We start from the raw sequence: 4,889 nt of genomic DNA on the forward strand, positions 1-4,889 counted from the left end.
TGTCAGAAGTGGGATTCGAACCCACGCCTCCAGTGGAAACTGCGACCTAAACGCAGCGCCTTAGACCACTCGGCCATCCTGACTGCCTGCGATATGCTATCAATGCTAAGGAAATTATTCATTCTTTGTGAAAGTATTTGTGAGATTGTGGAAATGGCTGGAAGAGGAAAGACCGGCGGGAAAGCTCGGGCCAAGGCCAAGTCTCGCTCCTCCCGGGCTGGACTGCAGTTCCCGGTGGGCCGTGTTCACAGGCTCCTGAGAAAGGGTAACTGTGCTGAGCGTGTGGGTGCCGGAGCCCCGGTCGATCTGGCTGCTGTGCTCGAGTATCTGACCGCTGAAATCCTCGAGCTGGCCGGTAACGCGGCCCGGGACAACAAGAAGACCCGCATCATTCCCAGACACCTGCAGCTGGCCGTCCGCAACGACGAGGAGCTCAACAAGCTGCTGGGAGGGGTGACTATCGCTCATGGCGGGGTGCTGCCTAATATGCAGGCCGTGCTGCTGCCCAAGAAATCCAGCACTCAAGAGCTCCCAGAAAAAGTAAAGCGGCCAAAATGTCATCTAATAAACCAATGGCTCTTTTCAGAGCCACTCACAGTCTCTGTGAAAGGACTGGTTACTGTCAGGAAGGAGTCAGAGATGGAGTTATTGTCACAGTGGATTGACCTGTTCACATCTGTCCAGGTGTGTTTTCAGTTCCCTCTCTGGATTTCGCTCTGTTTCTCTGCTCACACATCTCCCCCTCCAGTTTAGTGAAGAACTGAACTACCGGGTGTCAGATTCAACAATTTAATAAATCCCGCTGCCTCCAATTTGATAAGTCCCGAGATTATCCCGGTACATTAACGGGAACTGGTTCGGAGCTGATGAATTAATTTAATAATGGAAGTGTCCGGGTTAATTCTCTTTTTTTCATTTGGACAGTTTGAATTGTGTCTTTTTTTTCTCTCTGGTGATCTGAGCGCCACTTCTCAATGAGTATCTGCTCCCAGAACAGAGTAAATGCAGGAAGAAAGAGGCCATTCTCGGGCTGTGTGTTTCTCTCCTAACCTGATCTGTTTAGACCGCACTGTTCCCAGAGGACGGAATCAGTGAGAGTTGTTCACACACAGGAGCTGAATCCATTGCAGCGCTTTAATATGTGCCTTCCCCCCGGCCCTCCCTATTCTCCGGACACAGAGCTGTCTGTTTCATCCGGCAGCGGGATCGAGTCGGGGACTCTCTCCCCGCAGTGTCAGGGTCTGCAACCCCGGGGAACTGGCGGTTTCAGCCAGAGTGACCGAGCTGCCTTACATATCCTGTGTACTGATCTCCAATGGATTCAAATATTAGTGAACTCATTGGGTAATGTTTGTAAATAACCCTCATGTGAACGGACCCGGCTCCATTAATGCCTTCCAAATAAAACTGGGATCCATTTCTTTTCCCCAAATGCCAGCTAACGGATCCCAGGAGCGGGGTTGAGATTGTGCTGAGCAGCAATGAGTCTCCGGTAATGCTGCTTTCTAAATTCCAGATCAGCTCTCAGTCCGACAGGCCTTTCGGGAAAGTGATGTGACAAAACAGAAACCATGTGGCCGCCCCTCCAATCTAATGGGTTTGATGATGAACAGAGATGGCAGCTCTTTCCTTTGCTGATTTTGTGGCTCTGTAAAGAGCCCTTGTTACACTTGTTACTGAAGCTGGGTTTTAGGTGCGTTCCCCGCAGATGCGGCGGGCCAGCTGGATGTCTTTGGCCATGATGGACCGGGATCATTCTGGTGAATCTGCTCATTTTCCGGCAGAAGCATCAGTCGCTGTTTGAACTGTTTAAAGTCAGGGGTGTATTAGCAGCCAGAAAGTGAAGGGCAGTTCATTGCTCCCTGCAGCATTATCCGCCTCTTTCAGGAGAAAAGATCAGAAACCGCTCGTTTCTGTCAGTCCCCGAGAAGCCTGTGAGAAGCGGTTAGTCGCTAATTTGTTCCTTTTACAGAGTGGAAGCTGATATTTGTCCCGTTTTAAATTGCTGTACTGGACCTTCCTCCCGCCGCTTACAGTTAACAGATTGACAAATGAAAACGATTCCTAAAATCGCGTCAGGATTTTGTGACGGTAAATACAGTAAAACAGAACATAAAATGAGAGGTTTGAAAATTGTTGCCTGAAAATTGAAATTTTCCATCACTTCAATTCCTTCTGGCTCTGGAATTGCCAGGCTTTTTCCAATTGGAAAATCTAAGCCAATGAGAACTTCTATTTACTTATATGTGATTCTCCTATTGGTTAAGAATTGGATTGAGAAGCGGGTGACCAAACAGAGACCGAGTCAAACTGCGGGGATTCCAGGCCCCCAGGAACTGAGCTGAAACTGTTCAGATTGACAAACCCTGGCAGTAGCTTCACACATTGGACACTTCACACTGAGTCATTCAAGGGCTGGTGTGAGAGAAGCTTCAGATCCTGTCATTACTCTCTGACTCATTATTCATCTCGAACCAAACTATTAGTAAATGTGAAGCAGTGAAGAGACTTTTCATTCTCACTGCAGAATGTGTCATCTGGGGAAATAAGGAACTATTATTTTCGGAGATTCCAGGTACGTTCCTCCCTGAACAAATCCATTCCTAACATTCCCGATCACAGCCTATCCCAGCTCCTGTTGTCACCCGACTCCAGCTGAATTGGAGAAACTCATGTGTTGGGGTTTGAGTTGTGAGGTGGGGTTTCTCCGCCAGTGTTACTGTCTTACAAACTCTCCCCCTGAATTTGTGAACTGAGACTGCACCGAACACATCCCCAGTTAGAGTGAGGGCCGGACATCCCTTTGTTTTATGACAGAGAGTGGGGAAAGGGCTGGGTGGAGGGAAGTCACCAGGGATCCTGGATTTACTCCAAATCATTTCCATGTGGAATCTGCAGGCGGGGCCTGGACAGGGATCATTTGATCAGGGGATCAGCTCTTTCCTGAGAGATGTGGGTGGCTCTGAGAAGAGCCTTTGTGTTCAGATGTTTACAAGTTTCCCGCGCTTTCACTTCTTTCCAGACCCTGCTTTCTGAGACTTCGCTGCTTTCGGCTTGACCTTGCTCTTCCATGTCTGCACTTTCTTCAGCGCCTTTCCGCCCGCCGCACTCTTGCCTTTTTTGACCTTCTTCGCAGGAGACTTTTTCTGAAGCGCTGCTTTCTTCACCGCCTTATTTGGCGTTGCCGCCGCCTTGCTGCTCGTTTTCTTGGCTGTTACTTTCTTTGTTGTCACTTTCTTGTCTGCTGGTTTCTTCACTAAAGATTTCTTGTCTGCTGGTTTCTTCACTGAAGATTTCTTGTCTGCTGGTTTCTTCACCTTCTTTCCCACTTTTCCCTGGGTTTTCCTTCTTGCTGATTTTGAAGGAGCCGGAGGCTCCCTGTCCCTTGCTCTGCACCAGGGAGCAGTATTCCAAGTGAGTCCTGACCAAGGTTTCATAAAAGGACAAATTCGGGACATCTCAGATACTGAAGGAGTCCGTGTCCAGAAGCAGCAAGACCTGGACAACATTCAGACTTGGGCTGCTAAGTGGCAAGTAACATTCACACCACATAAGTACCAGGCAATTACCATCTCCAACAAGAGAGAATGTAACCATCTCCCTTTGACGATCAACAGCATTACCATCGCTGAATCCCCCCACCATCAACATCCTGGGGGTTACCATTGACAAAAGCTTAACAGGACCATTCATATACATACTCTGGCTACAAGAGTAAATCAGATAGTGGGAATTCTGTGATGAGTAACTCAGCTCAAGGCACGTGGTGAAATGCTCATTAGGAGAGCTGGAGAAATGAACTGGTCAGGTGGGCAGAAAAGTGGCAAATGGAACTCAACTTGGAGAAGTGTGAGGTGATGCCTTTGGTGAGGTCAAACACAGCAAAGGAATCCACAATTAATGGGTGAATGCTGAGAGGTGTCGAGGAAGTGAGGGACCTTGAAGTGAATGTCCACAAATCCCGGAAAGTAGCAGGACAGGTTGTTAAGTTGGTTGAGAAGGCTTATGGAATCCTTTCCTTTATTAGCCGATGTATAGAATATAAGAGCAGGGAGGTTCTGCTGGAACTGTATCAATCATTAGTTAGGCCACAACTTGAGTTCTGTGTGCAGTTCTGGTCACCTCATTCCTGAAAGGATGTAATTGCACTAGAGAGGTTACAGAGGAGGTTTACGAGGATGTTGCCAGCTCTGGAAAAATGCAGCGATGAGGAAAGATTGGATCAGCTGGGGTTGAATAGAGGAGGCTGAGGGGAGATTTGATTGAAATGTACAAAATTGTGAGGGGTCTGGATAGAATGGATGGGAAGGGTCTATTTACCTTAGTGGGGAGGTCAGTGACGAGGGGGCATAGATTTAAAGTGATGTGTTGAACAATTAGAGGGGAGATGAGGAAAGGTTTTTTTCACCCAGAGGGCTGTGGGAGTCTGGAACTCACTGCCTGTAAGGGTAGCTGAGGCAGAAACCCACAACTCATTTAAAAGGAGTCTGGATGTGCACCTCAAGTAAGTGAACCTGCAGGGCTACGGTCCAAATGCTGGGCAATGGGATTCAGCTGGGTGGCTCGTTTTTTGGCCTGCCTGTGCTGTAAACTTTCTATGTTCTATGATTCTATGCAGACACAATGGGCCGAATGGCCTCCTTCTGCACTGCAATAATTTTGTGATTTTTGACTCTCCAAAACTTGTCAACCATCTACAAGGCACAAACCAGGATGAGTGCAGCACCAACAATACTCTAGAAACTCGACACTGTCCAGGACAAAGCAGCCGCCTTGATTGTCACCCCATTCACCACCTTAAACATTCACTCCCTTCATCACTGACGCACAGTGGCAGTAGTGTGTACCATCTACCAGATGCACTGCTGCAACTCACCAAGGCTCCGCAG

The 4,889-nt window shown here is 48.1% G+C and overlaps 1 non-coding gene across 1 annotated transcript; it reads right to left on the minus strand.

Annotated features, from left to right (window-relative positions):
- On the minus strand, positions 1–83 carry trnal-uag (transfer RNA leucine (anticodon UAG)). The gene has a single exon. It is a non-coding gene; the product is annotated as a tRNA-Leu (tRNA).
- Between the last annotated feature and the right edge of the window lie 4,806 nt (positions 84–4,889).

Source organism: Heterodontus francisci, unplaced genomic scaffold, assembly GCF_036365525.1.
Source record: "Heterodontus francisci isolate sHetFra1 unplaced genomic scaffold, sHetFra1.hap1 HAP1_SCAFFOLD_61, whole genome shotgun sequence".
In the NCBI taxonomy this organism is placed as follows: Eukaryota; Metazoa; Chordata; class Chondrichthyes; order Heterodontiformes; family Heterodontidae; genus Heterodontus; species Heterodontus francisci.